The sequence below is a fragment of the Neolamprologus brichardi genome, chromosome 3 (genome assembly GCF_056152115.1).
Source record: "Neolamprologus brichardi isolate AB-2024 chromosome 3, ASM5615211v1, whole genome shotgun sequence".
Lineage (NCBI taxonomy): Eukaryota > Metazoa > Chordata > Actinopteri > Cichliformes > Cichlidae > Neolamprologus > Neolamprologus brichardi.
The window spans coordinates 48,592,501-48,608,037 of NC_142106.1; the positions used below are offsets into that span (position 1 = coordinate 48,592,501).

The window sequence follows — 15,537 nt, forward strand, 5'->3', positions numbered from 1 at the left end:
GACCTCGTCTGATCTCGGAAGTTAAGCAGGGCTGGGCTTGGTTAGTACTTGGATGGGAGACTGCCTGGGAATACCTGGTGCTGTAAGCCTTTCATTTTCATGTCATTGAACTGCTTTTGATCCAGAGAAGGGGTGTATTAAAAGACCCAAAGCAGCTGCCCATTAATGAGGGCACATTAACGACATTGCTTTTGGCTGTTTTCACCAATGTCTTTTTCTGCTGGCTGAGGCCACCTACAACACACCAGGGCCAGTGCTGCTGGCCCAGGCTAACTACACCACACCATGCCCTGTGCTGGTTCCTAACGCCATCTTCAAAAATCCAGATCCTGTGCTGCTGGATAAATGCTAAACTGAGTCTTTGGCTTAGGGTATTAGGCAAGCATGCAGGTAGGGTTATAGGATTGTGTTCGTAACTTCAGGTACTGGCCACCTCATCACTTGATTCCATAAATTGACACATTGTGCTGTGGGCAGAAGCTTACGGCCATACCACCCTGAGCACGCCTGACCTCGTCTGATCTCGGAAGCTAAGCAGGGCTGGGCTTGGTTAGTACTTGGATGGGAGACTGCCTGGGAATACCTGGTGCTGTAAGCCTTTCATTTTCATGTCATTGAACTGCTTTTTATCCAGAGAAGGGGTGTATTAAAAGACCCAAAGCAGCTGCCCATTAATGAGGGCACATTAACGACATTGCTTTTGGCTGTTTTCACCAATGTCTTGTTCTGCTGGCTCAGGCCACCTACAACACACCAGGGCCAGTGCTGCTGGCCGAGGCAAACTACACCACACCATGCCCTGTGCTGGTTCCTGAGGCCATCTTCAAAAATCCAGGGCCTGTGCTGCTGGATAAATGCTAAACTGAGTCTTTGGCTTAGGGTATTAGGCAAGCATGCAGGTAGGGTTATAGGATTGTGTTCATAACTTCAGGTACTGGCCACCTCATCACTTGATTCCATAAATTGACACATTGTGCTGTGGGCAGCAGCTTACGGCCATACCACCCTGAGCACCCCTGACCTCGTCTGATTTCGGAAGCTAAGCAGGGCTGGGCTTGGTTAGTACTTGGATGGGAGACTGCCTGGGAATACCTGGTGCTGTAAGCCTTTCATTTTCCTGTCATTGAACTGCTTTTGATCCAGAGAAGGGGTGTATTAAAAGACCCAAAGCAGCTGCCCATTAATGAGGGCACATTAACGACATTGCTTTTGGCTGTTTTCACCAATGTCTTGTTCTGCTGGCTGAGGCCACCTACAACACACCAGGGCCAGTGCTGCTGGCCGAGGCTAACTACACCACACCAGGCCCTGTGCTGGTTCCTGAGGCCATCTTCAAAAATCCAGGGCCTGTGCTGCTGGATAAATGCTAAACTGAGTCTTTGGCTTAGGGTATTAGGCAAGCATGCAGGTAGGGTTATAGGATTGTGTTCGTAACTTCAGGTACTGGCAACCTCATCACTTGATTCCATAAATTGACACATTGTGCTGTGGGCAGCAGCTTACGGCCATACCACCCTGAGCACGCCTGACCTCGTCTGATCTCGGAAGCTAAGCAGGGCTGGGCTTGGTTAGTACTTGGATGGGAGACTGCCTGGGAATACCTGGTGCTGTAAGCCTTTCATTTTCATGTCATTGAACTGCTTTTGATCCAGAGAAGGGGTGTATTAAAAGACCCAAAGCAGCTGCCCATTAATGAGGGCACATTAACGACATTGCTTTTGGCTGTTTTCACCAATGTCTTTTTCTGCTGGCTGAGGCCACCTACAACACACCAGGGCCAGTGCTGCTGGCCCAGGCTAACTACACCACACCAGGCCCTGTGCTGGTTCCTAACGCCATCTTCAAAAATCCAGATCCTGTGCTGCTGGATAAATGCTAAACTGAGTCTTTGGCTTAGGGTATTAGGCAAGCATGCAGGTAGGGTTATAGGATTGTGTTCGTAACTTCAGGTACTGGCCACCTCATCACTTGATTCCATAAATTGACACATTGTGCTGTGGGCAGCAGCTTACGGCCATACCACCCTGAGCACGCCTGACCTCGTCTGATCTCGGAAGCTAAGCAGGGCTGGGCTTGGTTAGTACTTGGATGGGAGACTGCCTGGGAATACCTGGTGCTGTAAGCCTTTCATTTTCATGTCATTGAACTGCTTTTTATCCAGAGAAGGGGTGTATTAAAAGACCCAATGCAGCTGCCCATTAATGAGGGCACATTAACGACATTGCTTTTGGCTGTTTTCACCAATGTCTTGTTCTGCTGGCTCAGGCCACCTACAACACACCAGGGCCAGTGCTGCTGGCCGAGGCTAACTACACCACACCATGCCCTGTGCTGGTTCCTGAGGCCATCTTCAAAAATCCAGGGCCTGTGCTGCTGGATAAATGCTAAACTGAGTCTTTGGCTTAGGGTATTAGGCAAGCATGCAGGTAGGGTTATAGGATTGTGTTCGTAACTTCAGGTACTGGCCACCTCATCACTTGATTCCATAAATTGACACATTGTGCTGTGGGCAGCAGCTTACGGCCATACCACCCTGAGCACGCCTGACCTCGTCTGATTTCGGAAGCTAAGCAGGGCTGGGCTTGGTTAGTACTTGGATGGGAGACTGCCTGGGAATACCTGGTGCTGTAAGCCTTTCATTTTCCTGTCATTGAACTGCTTTTGATCCAGAGAAGGGGTGTATTAAAAGACCAAAAGCAGCTGCCCATTAATGAGGGCACATTAACGACATTGCTTTTGGCTGTTTTCACCAATGTCTTGTTCTGCTGGCTGAGGCCACCTACAACACACCAGGCCCTGTGCTGGTTCCTGAGGCCATCTTCAAAAATCCAGGGCCCGTGCTGCTGGATAAATGCTAAACTGAGTCTTTGGGTTAGGGTATTAGGCAAGCATGCAGGTAGGGTTATAGGATTGTGTTCGTAACTTCAGGTACTGGCCACCTCATCACTTGATTCCATAAATTGACACATTGTGCTGTGGGCAGCACCTTACGGCCATACCACCCTCAGCACGCCTGACCTCGTCTGATCTCGGAAGCTAAGCAGGGCTGGGCTTGGTTAATACTTGGATGGGAGACTGCCTGGGAATACCTGGTGCTGTAAGCCTTTCATTTTCATGTCATTGAACTGCTTTTGATCCAGAGAAGGGGTGTATTAAAAGACCCAAAGCAGCTGCCCATTAATGAGGGCACATTAACGACATTGCTTTTGGCTGTTTTCACCAATGTCTTGTTCTGCTGGCTGAGGCCACCTACAACACACCAGGGCCAGTGCTGCTGGCCGAGGCTAACTACACAACACCAGGCCCTGTGCTGGTTCCTGAGGCCATCTTCAAAAATCCAGGGCCTGTGCTGCTGGATAAATGCTAAACTTAGTCTTTGGCTTAGGGTATTAGGCAAGCATGCAGGTAGGTTTATAGGATTGTGTTCGTAACTTCAGGTACTGGCAACCTCATCACTTGATTCCATAAATTGACACATTGTGCTGTGGGCAGCAGCTTACGGCCATACCACCCTGAGCACGCCTGACCTCGTCTGATCTCGGAAGCTAAGCAGGGCTGGGCTTGGTTAGTACTTGGATGGGAGACTGCCTGGGAATACCTGGTGCTGTAAGCCTTTCATTTTCATGTCATTGAACTGCTTTTGATCCAGAGAAGGGGTGTATTAAAAGACCCAAAGCAGCTGCCCGTTAATGAGGGCACATTAACGACATTGCTTTTGGCTGTTTTCACCAATGTCTTGTTCTGCTGGCTGAGGCCACCTACAACACACCAGGGCCAGTGCTGCTGGCCGAGGCTAACTACACCACACCAGGCCCTGTGCTGGTTCCTGAGGCCATCTTCAAAAATCCAGGGCCTGTGCTGCTGGATAAATGCTAAACTGAGTCTTTGGCTTAGGGTATTAGGCAAGCATGCAGGTAGGGTTATAGGATTGTGTTCGTAACTTCAGGTACTGGCCACCTCATCACTTGATTCCATAAATTGACACATTGTGCTGTGGGCAGCAGCTTACGGCCATACCACCCTGAGCACGCCTGACCTCGTCTGATCTCGGAAGCTAAGCAGGGCTCGGCTTGGTTAGTACTTGGATGGGAGACTGCGTGGGAATACCTGGTGCTGTAAGCCTTTCATTTTCATGTCATTGAACTGCTTTTGATCCAGAGAAGGGGTGTATTAAAAGACCCAAAGCAGCTGCCCATTAATGAGGGCACATTAACGACATTGCTTTTGGCTGTTTTCACCAATGTCTTGTTCTGCTGGCTGAGGCCACCTACAACACACCATTGCCAATGCTGCTGGCCGAGGCTAACTACACCACACCAGGCCCTGTGCTGGTTCCTGAGGCCATCTTCAAAAATCCAGGGCCTGTGCTGCTGGATAAATGCTAAAATGAGTCTTTGGGTTAGGGTATTAGGCAAGCATGCAGGTAGGGTTATAGGATTGTGTTCGTAACTTCAGGTACTGGCCACCTCATCACTTGATTCCATAAATTCACACATTGTGCTGTGGGCAGCATCTTACGGCCATACCACCCTGAGCACGCCTGACCTCGTCTGATCTCGGAAGCTAAGCAGGGTTGGGCTTGGTTAGTACTTGGATGGGAGACTGCCTGGGAATACCTGGTCCTGTAAGCCTTTCATTTTCATGTCATTGAACTGCTTTTGATCCAGAGAAGGGGTGTATTAAAAGACCCAAAGCACCTGCCCATTAATGAGGGCACATTAACGACATTGCTTTTGGCTGTTTTAACCAATGTCTTGTTCTGCTGGCTGACGCCACCTACAACACACCAGGGCCAGTGCTGCTGGCCAAGGCTAACTACACCACACCAGGCCCTGTGCTGGTTCCTGAGGCCATCTTCAAAAATCCAGGGCCTGTGCTGCTGGATAAATGCTAAACTGAGTCTTTGGCTTAGGGTATTAGGCAAGCATGCAGGTAGGGTTATAGGATTGTGTTCGTAACTTCAGGTACTGGCCACCTCATCGCTTGATTCCATAAATTGACACATTGTGCTGTGGGCAGCAGCTTACGGCCCTACCACCCTGAGCACGCCTGACCTCGTCTGATCTCGGAAGCTAAGCAAGGCTGGGCTTGGTTAGTACTTGGATGGGAGACTGCTTGGGAATACCTGGTGCTGTAAGCCTTTCATTTTCATGTCATTGAACTGCTTTTGATCCAGAGAAGGGGTGTATTAAAAGACCCAAAGCAGCTGCCCATTAATGAGGGCACATTAACGACATTGCTTTTGGCTATTTTCACCAATGTCTTGTCCTGCTGGCTGAGGCCACCTACAACACACCAGGGCCAGTGCTGCTGGCCGAGGCAAACTACACCACACCAGGCCCTGTGCTGGTTCCTGAGGCCATCTTCAAAAATCCAGGGCCTGTGCTGCTGGATAAATGCTAAACTGAGTCTTTGGCTTAGGGTATTAGGCAAGCATGCAGGTAGGGTTATAGGATTGTGTTCGTAACTTCAGGTACTGGCCACCTCATCACTTGATTCCATAAATTGACACATTGTGCTGTGGGCAGCAGCTTACGGCCATACCACCCTGAGCACGCCTGACCTCCTCTGATCTCGGAAGTTAAGCAGGGCTGGGCTTGGTTAGTACTTGGATGGGAGACTGCCGGGGAATACCTGGTGCTGTTAGCCTTTCATATCATTGAACTGCTTTTGATCCAGAGAAGGGGTGTATTAAAAGACCCAAAGCACCTGCCCATTAATGAGGGCACATTAACGACATTGCTTTTGGCTGTTTTCACCAATGTTTTGTTCTGCTGGCTGAGGCCACATACAACACACTAGGGCCAGTGCTGCTGGCCGAGGCTAACTACACCACACCAGGCCCTGTGCTGGTTCCTGAGGCCATCTTCAAAAATCCATGGCCTGTGCTGCTGGATAAATGCTAAACTGAGTCTTTGGCTTAGGGTATTAGGCAAGCATGCAGGTAGGGTTATAGGATTGTGTTCGTAACTTCAGGTACTGGCCACCTCATCACTTGATTCCATAAATTGACACATTGTGCTGTGGGCAGCAGCTTACGGCCATACCACCCTGAGCACGCCTGACCTCGTCTGATCTCGGAAGCTAAGCACGGCTGGGCTTGGTTAGTACTTGGATGGGAGACTGCCTGGGAATACCTGGTGCTGTAAGCCTTTCATTTTCATGTCATTGAACTCTTTTTGATACAGGGAAGGGGTGTATTAAAAGACCCAAAGCAGCTGCCCATTAATGAGGGCACATTAACAACATTGCTTTTGGCTGTTTTCACCAATGTCTTGTTCTGCTGGCTGAGGCCACATACAAAACAGCAGGGCCAGTGCTGCTGGCCGAGGCTACCTACACCACACCAGGCCCTGTGCTGGTTCCTGAGGCCATCTTCAAAAATCCAGGGCCTGTGCTGCTGGATAAATGCTAATAAATGCTAATGCTTTGGGTTAGGGTATTAGGCAAGCATGCAGGTAGGGTTGTAGGATTGTGTTCGTAACTTCAGGTACTGGCAACTCATCACTTGATTCCATAAATTGACACATTGTGCTGTGGGCAGCAGCTTACGGCCATACCACCCTGAGCACGCCTGACCTCGTCGGATCTCGGAAGCTAAGCAGGGCTGGGCTTGGTTAGTACTTGGATGGGAGACTAACTGGGAATACCTGGTGCTGAAAGCCTTTCATTTTCATGTCATTGAACTGCTTTTGATCCAGAGAAGGGGTGTATTAAAAGACCCAAAGCAGCTGCCCATTAATGAGGGCACATTAACAACATTGCTTTTGGCTGTTTTCACCAATGTCTTGTTCTGCTGGCTGAGGCCACCTACAACACACCAGGGCCAGTGATGCTGGCCGAGTAAACTACACAAAACCAGGCCCTGTGCTGGTTCCTGAGGCCATCTTCAAAAATCCAGGTCCTGTGCTGCTGGATAAATGCTAAACTGAGTCTTTGGGTTAGGGTATTAGGCAAGCATGCAGGTAGGTTTATAGGATTGTGTTCGTAACTCCAGGTACTGGCCACCTCATCACTTGATTCCATAAATTGACACATTGTGCTGTGGCCACCAGCTTACAGCCATACCACCCTGAGCACGCCTGACCTCGTCTGATCTTGGAAGCTAAGCAGGGCTGGGCTTGGTTAGTACTTGGATGGGAGACTGCCTGGGAATACCTGGTGCTGTAAGCCTTTCATTTTCATGTCATTGAACTGCTTTTGATCCAGAGAAGGGGTGTATTAAAAGACCCAAAGCAGCTGCCCATTAATGAGGGCACATTAACGACATTGCTTTTGGCTGTTTTCACCAATGTCTTGTTCTGGTGGCTGAGGCCACCTACAACACACTAGGGCCAGTGCTGCTGGCCGAGGCTAACTACACCACACCAGGCCCTGTGCTGGTTCCTGAGACCATCTTCAAAAATCCAGGGCCTGTGCTGCTGGATAAATGCTAAACTGAGTCTTTGGGTTAGGGTATTAGGCAAGCATGCAGGTAGGGTTATAGGATTGTGTTCGTAACTTCAGGTACTGGCCACCTCATCACTTGATTCCATAAATTGACACATTGTGCTGTGGGCAGCAGCTTACGGCCATACCACCCTGAGTACGCCTGACCTCGTCTGATCTCGGAAGCTAAGCAGGGCTTGGCTTGGTTAGTACTTGGATGGGAGACTGCCTGGGAATACCTGGTGCTGTAAGCCTTTCATTTTCATGTCATTGAACTGCTTTTGATCCAGAGAAGGGCTGTATTAAAAGACCCAAAGCAGCTGCCCATTAATGAGGGCACATTAACGACATTGCTTTTGGCTGTTTTCACCAATGTCTTGTTCTGCTGGCTGAGGCCACCTACAACACACCAGGGCCAGTGCTGCTGGCCGAGGCTAACTACACCACACCAGGCCCTGTGCTGGTTCCTGAGGCCATCTTCAAAAATCCAGGGCCCGTGCTGCTGGATAAATGCTAAACTGAGTCTTTGGGTTAGGGTATTAGGCAAGCATGCAGGTAGGGTTATAGGATTGTGTTCGTAACTTCAATTCAATTCAATTCAATTTTATTTATATAGCGCCAAATCACAACAAATGTCGCCTCAAGGCGCTTCATAGATACAGAGAAAAGCCCAACAATCATATGACCCCCTATGAGCAAGCACTTTGGCGACAGTGGGAAGGAAAAACTCCCTTTTAACAGGAAGAAACCTCCGGCAGAACCAGGCTCAGGGAGGGGCGGCCATCTGCTGCGACCGGTTGGGGTGAGAGAAGGAAGACAGGATAAAGACATGCTGTGGAAGAGAGACAGAGATTAATAACAGATACGATTCAATACAGAGAGGTCTGTTAACACATAGTGAGTGAGAAAGGTGACTGGAAAGGAAAAACTCAATGCATCATGGGAATCCCCCGGCAGCCTACATCTATTGCAGCATAACTAAGGGAGGATTCAGGGTCACCTGGTCCAGCCCTAACTATATGCTTTAGCAAAAAGGAAAGTTTTAAGCCTAATCTTAAAAGTAGAGATAGTGTCTGTCTCCCGAATCCAAACTGGAAGCTGGTTCCACAGAAGAGGGGCCTGAAAACTGAAGGCTCTCCCTCCCATTCTACTTTTAAATACTCTAGGAACAACAAGTAGGCCTGCAGAGCGAGAGCGAAGTGCTCTAATAGGGTGATATGGTACTACAAGGTCATTAAGATAAGATGGGGCCTGATTATTTAAGACCTTGTATGTGAGGAGCAGGATTTTGAATTCAATTCTGGATTTAACAGGAAGCCAATGAAGGGAAGCCAAAACAGGAGAAATATGCTCTCTCTTTCTAGTCCCTGTCAGTACTCTTGCTGCAGCATTTTGGATTAACTGAAGGCTTTTCAGTGAGTTTTTTGGACATCCTGATAATAATGAATTGCAGTAGTCCAGCCTGGAAGTAATAAATGCATGAACTAGTTTTTCAGCGTCACTCTGAGACAGGATATTTCTAATTTTAGAGATGTTGCGCAAATGGAAGAACGCAGTCTTACATATTTGTTTAATATGTGCGTTGAAGGACATATCCTGGTCAAAAATGACTCCAAGGTTCCTCACAGTGTTACTGGAGGCCAAGGTAATGCCATCCAGAGTAAGAATCTGGTTAGATACCAAATTTCTAAGCTTTTCAGCGCCGAGTACAATGACCTCAGTTTTATCTGAGTTGAGAAGCAGAAAGTTAGTGGCCATCCAAGTCTTTATGTCTTTAAGACACTCCTGCAGTTTAACTAATTGGTGTGTGTTATCTGGCTTCATGGACAGATAGAGCTGGGTGTCATCTGCATAGCAGTGAAAATGTATGCTATGTCTTCTAATGATGCTGCCTAGGGGAAGCATGTATAATGTAAACAGAATTGGTCCTAGCACTGAACCCTGTGGAACTCCATAATTAACCTCAGTGTGTGAAGAGGACTCTCCATTTACATGCACAAATTGGAGTCTATTAGATAGATATGATACAAACCACTGCAGTGCAATACCTGTAATACCTACAGCATGTTCTAATCGCTCTAATAGAATATTATGGTCAACAGTATCGAATGCTGCACTAAGGTCAAGAAGGACAAGCACAGAGATGAGTCCACTGTCAGAGGCCATAAGAAGATCATTTGTAACCTTCACTAAAGCTGTTTCTGTGCTGTGATGAGCTCTGAAACCTGACTGAAACTCTTCAAATAAACCATTCCTCTGCAGATGATCTGTTAGCTGTTTGACAACTACTCTTTCAAGGATTTTTGATATGAAAGGAAGGTTGGAGATTGGCCTATAATTAGCTAAGACTGCTGGGTCTAGAGATGGCTTTTTGAGTAAAGGTTTAACTGCAGCCACCTTGAAGGCCTGTGGTACATAGCCGATTATTAGAGATAGGTTGATCATATATAAGATCGAAGAATTAATCAATGGCAGAACTTCTTTGAGCAGTTTTGTAGGAATGGGGTCTAAAAGACACGTTGATGGTTTGGAGGAAGTAATTATTGACGTTAACTCAGAAAGATCGATTGGAAAAAAAGAGTCTAACTTAACATCAATGGAACTACAAGTAGCTGTAGATAATATTACATCTGTGGGATGATTATTGGTAATTTTTTCTCTAATGATAAAAATTTTATTTGTGAAGAAGTTCATGAAGTCATCACTAGTTAACGTTAAAGGGATGGTTGGCTCAAAAGAGCTCTGGCTTTTTGTCAGCCTGGCTACAGTGCTGAAGAGAAACCTGGGGTTGTTCTTATTTTCTTCAATCAGTGACGAATAGTAAGCTGTTCTGGCTTTGCGGAGGGCTTTCTTATAAAGCAACAAACTATTTCTCCAGGCTAAATGATGATCCTCTAAATTTGTGACACGCCATTTCCTCTCCAGATTACGAGTCGTCTGCTTGAGGGTACGTGTTTGAGAATTATACCACGGGGTCATGTACTTCTGATTAGAGACCTTAGTTTTCACTGGAGCTACAGTATCCAGAGTCGTACGTAGTGAGGAGGTGAAATTATTAACAAGATAATCGACCTCTGTTGGGGTAGCGTTCAGATAGCTGCTCTGCTCTGTGTTGGTACAGGTACTTCAGGTACTGGCCACCTCATCACTTGATTAAATAAATTGACACATTGTGCTGTGGGCAGCAGCTTACGGCCATACCACCCTGAGTATGCCTGACCTCGACTGATCTCGGAAGCTAAGCAGGGCTGGGCTTGGTTAGTACTTGGATGGGAGACTGCCTGGGAAGACCTGGTGCTGTAAGCCTTTCATTTTCATGTCATTGAACTGCTTTTGATCCAGAGAAGGGGTGTATTAAAAGACCCAAAGCAGATGCCCATTACAGTTTTTTCTGTATGCTTAAACCCTAACTGTGATTCTTATAGCACAATTCCTAAAACTATTAATACTTATAGCAAAACCACTCACTGAGTTTGCAAATCTAAAAGCACAAACACTGCTTTGCACTCAGTTTGCAATTTTGTAACACACACTTTGCAAAACTGTAGGCACAACTCACTGCTTACACTCAATTACCAAATTTCCAACACACTCCTAGCAAAATTATACACATGTATGCCTATCATTAACACTATTTTGCCAACTGTCTGGCACACTTTCACTTGTGAAAACTTTTTTAGATAATTAGTTCACTTTGCAATCAGCCTAAGCACTATAATACAGGTAAGCTCTGTGTGTGGAGTACAATGGAGGGAGCAGGAAGAGTGAGAAGTAGAGGAGGCCGAGGAAGACGACGTGGAGGTGAAGCAGTAGGATGAAGAGGACGACAAGGACAAGGAGGGGCAAGAGGAGGATGAGAAGGGGGGAGAGGAGGACGAGGAGGGGGGAGAGGAAGGGTAAGAAGAGTAAGAAATAGAATTGCTGATGACATCAGAGCTACAATAGTGGACCATGTAATCAACCGTGGAATGACCCTGAGGGAAGCTGGCCAACGGGTTCAGCCTAACTCGAGCCACTACTCTGTAGCAAGCATCATAAGGACATTTTGAAATGAGAATCAGTTAGTACAGTCACTTTGCACTAAGATTTGTAGCACAACAATACCATAGATGTAAAAATACTGAAATTGTTACTTTACAGAATTGCTAGACGACCAGATGCTGGGGGCAGAGGAAGCATGTTCACTGCAGAACAAGAAACCCATATAGTCAATATGGCGATTGCAAATAATCCTATACTTGGAAATAAACACTTATGTTTGTTTTGATGTGTGTGAATAATAGTACTTGAAGTTAACTGACATAGCCTACCTTGTGCACAGAGAAAGCAAAAGCCAGATGTGTTTTTTATTCATACCATCAGTGTGCAGTTAGCGCATTGTGTGCTTAGTAGATGATGGCTTGTGTGTACTGTTTGATACGAAAACACCATTTTTACGAAGGTGTGAAGAGTAAATCTAGCTGTGTTCGCTTTTGCAAGAGAACTACAATGTTTTGATAATTGGGTGACAGGTTTTCTTATTTGTGTGTAGAGTTTTGCAAAAATAGCCAATAGTTACAAAAAATGTGCTTAAGCAATCAGAAAAAACTGTAATGAGGGCACATTAACGACATTGCTTTTGGCTGTTTTCACCAATGTCTTGTTCTGCTGGCTGAGGCCACATACAACACACCAGGGCCAGTGCTGCTGGCCGAGGCTAACTACACCACACCAGGCCCTGTGCTGGTTCCTGAGGCCATCTTCAAAAATCCAGGGCCTGTGCTGCTGGATAAATGCTAAACTGAGTCTTTGGCTTAGGGTATTAGGCAAGCATGCAGGTAGGGTTATAGGATTGTGTTCGTAACTTCAGGTACTGGCCACCTCATCACTTGATTCCATAAATTGACACATTGTGCTGTGGGCAGCAGCTTACGGCCATACCACCCTGAGCACGCCTTACCTCGTCTGATCTCGGAAGCTAAGCAGGGTTGGGCTTGGTTAGTACTTGGATGGGAGACTGCCTGGGAAGACCTGGTGCTGTAAGCCTTTCATTTTCATGTCATTGAACTGTTTTTGATGCAGGGAAGGGGTGTATTAAAAGACCCAAAGCAGATGCCCATTAATGAGGGCACATTAACAACATTGCTTTTGGCTGTTTTCACCAATGTCTTGTTCTGCTGGCTGAGGCCACCTACAACACACCAGGGCCAGTGCTGCTGGCCGAGGCTAACTACACCACACCAGGCCCTGTGCTGGTTCCTGAGGCCATCTTAAAAAATCCAGGGCCTGTGCTGCTGGATAAATTCTAAACTGAGTCTTTGGGTTATGGTATTAGGCAAGCATGCAGGTAGGGTTATAGGATTGTGTTCGTAACTTCAGGTACTGGCCACCTCATCACTTGATTCCATAAATTGACACATTGTGCTGTGGGCAGCAGCTTACGGCCATACCACCCTGAGCACGCCTGACCTCGTCTGATATCGGAAGCTAAGCAGGGCTGAGCTTGGTTAGTACTTGGATGGGAGACTGCCTGGGAATACCTGGTGCTGTAAGCCTTTCATTTTCATGTCATTGAACTGCTTTTGATCCAGAGAAGGGGTGTATTAAAAGACCCAAAGCAGATGCCCATTAATGAGGGCACATTAACGACATTGCTTTTTGCTGTTTTCACCAATATCTTGTTCTGCTGGCTGAAGCCACCTACAAAAAAGCAGGGCCAGTGCTGCTGGCCGAGGCTAACTACACCACACCAGGCCCTGTGGTGGTTCCTGAGGCCATCTTCAAAAATCCAGGGCCTGTGCTGCTGGATAAATGCTAAACTGAGTCTTTGGCTTAGGGTATTAGGCAAGCATGCAGGTAGGGTTATAGGATTGTGTTCGTAACTTCAGGTACTGGCCACCTCATCACTTGATTCCATAAATTGACACATTGTGCTGTGGGCAGCAGCTTACGGCCATACCACCCTGAGCACGCCTGACCTCGTCTGATCTCCGAAGCTAAGCAGGGCTGGGCTTGGTTAGTACTTGGATGGGAGACTGCCTGGGAATACCTGGTGCTGTAAGCCTTTCATTTTCATGTCATTGAACTGCTTTTGATCCAGAGAAGGGGTGTATTAAAAGACCCAAAGCAGCTGCCCATTAATGAGGGCACATTAACGACATTGCTTTTGGCTGTTTTCACCAATGTCTTTTTCTGCTGGCTGAGGCCACCTACAACACACCAGGGCCAGTGCTGCTGGCCGAGGCTAACTACACCACACCAGGCCCTGTGCTGGTTCCTGAGGCCATCTTCAAAAATCCAGGGCCTGTGCTGCTGGATAAATGCTAAACTGAGTCTTTGGCTTAGGGTATTAGGCAAGCATGCAGGTAGGGTTATAGGATTGTGTTCGTAACTTCAGGTACTGGCCACCTCATCACTTGATTCCATAAATTGACACATTGTGCTGTGGGCAGCATCTTACGGCCATACCACCCTGAGCACGCCTGACCTCGTCTGATCTCGGAAGCTAAGCAGGGCTGGGCTTGTTTAGTACTTGGATGGGAGACTGCCTGGGAATACCTGGTGCTGTAAGCCTTTCTTTTTCAACTCATTGAACTGCTTTTGATGCAGAGAAGGGGTGTATTAAAAGACCCAAAGCAGATGCCCATTAATGAGGGCACATTAACGACATTGCTTTTGGCTGTTTTCACCAATGTCTTATTCTGCTGGCTGACGCCACCTGCAACACACCAGGGCCAGTGCTGCTGGCCGAGGCTAACTACACCACACCAGCCCCTGTGCTGGTTCCTGAGGCCATCTTCAAAAATCCAGGGCCTGTGCTGCTGGATAAATGCTAAACTGAGTCTTTGGCTTAGGGTATTAGGCAAGCATGCAGGTAGGGTTATAGGATTGTGTTCGTAACCTCAGGTACTGGCCACCTCATCACTTGATTCCATAAATTGACACATTGTGCTGTGGGCATCAGCTTTCGGCCATACCACCCTGAGCACGCCTGATCTCGGAAGCTGAGCAGGGCTGGGTTTGGTTAGTACTTGGATGGGAGACTGCCTGGGAATACCTGGTGCTGTAAGCCTTTCGTTTTCATGTCATTGAACTGCTTTTGATCCAGAGAAGGGGTGTATTAAAAGACCCAAAGCTGATGTCCATTAATGAGGGCACATTAACAACATTGCTTTTGGCTGTTTTCACCAATGTCTTGTTCTGCTGGCTGAGGCCACCTACAACACACCAGGGCCAGTGCTGCTGGCCGAGGCTAACTACACCACACCAGGCCCTGTGCTGGTTCCTGAGGCCATCTTCAAAAATCCAGGGCCTGTGCTGCTGGATAAATGCTAAACTGAGTCTTTGGCTTAGGGTATTAGGCAAGCATGCAGGTAGGGTTATAGGATTGTGTTCGTAACTTCAGGTACTGGCCACCTCATCACTTGATTCCATAAATTGACACATTGTGCGGTGGGCAGCAGCTTACGGCCATACCACCCTGAGCACGCCTGACCTCGTCTGATCTCGGAAGCTAAGCAGGGCTGGGCTTGGTTAGTACTTGGATGGGAGACTGCCTGGGAATACCGGGTGCAGTAAGCCTTTCATTTTCATGTCATTGAACTGCTTTTGATCCAGAGAAGGGGTGTATTAAAAGACCCAAAGCAGCTGCCCATTAATGAGGGCACATTAACGACATTGCTTTTGGCTGTTTTCACCAATGTCTTGTTCTGCTGGCTGAGGCCACCTACAACACACCAGGGCCAGTGCTGCTGGCCGAGGCTAACTACACCACACCAGGCCCTGTGCTGGTTCCTGAGGCCATCTTCAAAAATCCAGGGCCTGTGCTGCTGGAAAAATGCTAAACTGAGTCTTTGGCTTAGGGTATTAGGCAAGCATGCAGGTAGGGTTATAGGATTGTGTTCGTAACTTCAGGTACTGGCCACCTCATCACTTGATTCCATAAATTGACACATTGTGCTGTGGGCAGCAGCTTACGGCCATACCACCCTGAGCACGCCTGACCTCGTCTGATCTCGGAAGCTAAGCAGGGCTGGGCTTGGTTAGTACTTGGATGGGAGACTGCCTGGGAATACCTGGTGCTGTAAGCCTTTCATTTTCATGTCATTGAACTGCTTTTGATCCAGAGAA

At 47.5% G+C, this 15,537-nt stretch overlaps 6 non-coding genes and 17 pseudogenes across 6 annotated transcripts in view; all 23 read left to right on the forward strand.

The window, feature by feature from the left end:
* Positions 1-89, forward strand: part of LOC148104916 (5S ribosomal RNA) — a 119-nt gene extending 30 nt beyond the window's left edge. The window contains exon 1 of the ribosomal RNA XR_015718954.1: positions 1-89. This exon is cut by the window's left edge and continues 30 nt beyond it. This is a non-coding gene — a ribosomal RNA (5S ribosomal RNA).
* Positions 90-479: 390 nt separating this feature from the next.
* On the forward strand, positions 480-598 carry LOC148104917 (5S ribosomal RNA). Its single transcript, XR_015718792.1, has one exon. It is a non-coding gene; the product is annotated as a 5S ribosomal RNA (ribosomal RNA).
* Positions 599-988: 390 nt separating this feature from the next.
* On the forward strand, positions 989-1,107 carry LOC148104918 (5S ribosomal RNA; annotated as a pseudogene).
* A 390-nt stretch (positions 1,108-1,497) lies between these two features.
* On the forward strand, positions 1,498-1,616 carry LOC148104919 (5S ribosomal RNA). Its single transcript, XR_015718793.1, has one exon. It is a non-coding gene; the product is annotated as a 5S ribosomal RNA (ribosomal RNA).
* Positions 1,617-2,006: 390 nt separating this feature from the next.
* Positions 2,007-2,125, forward strand: LOC148104920 (5S ribosomal RNA). Its single transcript, XR_015718794.1, has one exon. It is a non-coding gene; the product is annotated as a 5S ribosomal RNA (ribosomal RNA).
* A 390-nt stretch (positions 2,126-2,515) lies between these two features.
* Positions 2,516-2,634, forward strand: LOC148104921 (5S ribosomal RNA; annotated as a pseudogene).
* A 351-nt stretch (positions 2,635-2,985) lies between these two features.
* On the forward strand, positions 2,986-3,104 carry LOC148104922 (5S ribosomal RNA; annotated as a pseudogene).
* Positions 3,105-3,494: 390 nt separating this feature from the next.
* On the forward strand, positions 3,495-3,613 carry LOC148104923 (5S ribosomal RNA). The gene has a single exon (XR_015718795.1). It is a non-coding gene; the product is annotated as a 5S ribosomal RNA (ribosomal RNA).
* A 390-nt stretch (positions 3,614-4,003) lies between these two features.
* Positions 4,004-4,122, forward strand: LOC148104924 (5S ribosomal RNA; annotated as a pseudogene).
* A 390-nt stretch (positions 4,123-4,512) lies between these two features.
* LOC148104925 (5S ribosomal RNA) lies at positions 4,513-4,631 on the forward strand (annotated as a pseudogene).
* A 390-nt stretch (positions 4,632-5,021) lies between these two features.
* On the forward strand, positions 5,022-5,140 carry LOC148104926 (5S ribosomal RNA; annotated as a pseudogene).
* Positions 5,141-5,530: 390 nt separating this feature from the next.
* Positions 5,531-5,649, forward strand: LOC148104927 (5S ribosomal RNA; annotated as a pseudogene).
* Positions 5,650-6,033: 384 nt separating this feature from the next.
* On the forward strand, positions 6,034-6,152 carry LOC148104928 (5S ribosomal RNA; annotated as a pseudogene).
* A 394-nt stretch (positions 6,153-6,546) lies between these two features.
* Positions 6,547-6,665, forward strand: LOC148104929 (5S ribosomal RNA; annotated as a pseudogene).
* Positions 6,666-7,054: 389 nt separating this feature from the next.
* LOC148104930 (5S ribosomal RNA) lies at positions 7,055-7,173 on the forward strand (annotated as a pseudogene).
* Positions 7,174-7,563: 390 nt separating this feature from the next.
* Positions 7,564-7,682, forward strand: LOC148104931 (5S ribosomal RNA; annotated as a pseudogene).
* A 2,933-nt stretch (positions 7,683-10,615) lies between these two features.
* Positions 10,616-10,734, forward strand: LOC148104932 (5S ribosomal RNA; annotated as a pseudogene).
* A 1,600-nt stretch (positions 10,735-12,334) lies between these two features.
* Positions 12,335-12,453, forward strand: LOC148104933 (5S ribosomal RNA; annotated as a pseudogene).
* Positions 12,454-12,843: 390 nt separating this feature from the next.
* LOC148104934 (5S ribosomal RNA) lies at positions 12,844-12,962 on the forward strand (annotated as a pseudogene).
* Positions 12,963-13,352: 390 nt separating this feature from the next.
* LOC148104935 (5S ribosomal RNA) lies at positions 13,353-13,471 on the forward strand (annotated as a pseudogene).
* Positions 13,472-13,861: 390 nt separating this feature from the next.
* Positions 13,862-13,980, forward strand: LOC148104936 (5S ribosomal RNA; annotated as a pseudogene).
* Positions 13,981-14,869: 889 nt separating this feature from the next.
* LOC148104937 (5S ribosomal RNA) lies at positions 14,870-14,988 on the forward strand (annotated as a pseudogene).
* A 390-nt stretch (positions 14,989-15,378) lies between these two features.
* LOC148104938 (5S ribosomal RNA) lies at positions 15,379-15,497 on the forward strand. The gene has a single exon (XR_015718796.1). It is a non-coding gene; the product is annotated as a 5S ribosomal RNA (ribosomal RNA).
* The last annotated feature ends 40 nt before the right edge of the window (positions 15,498-15,537 follow it).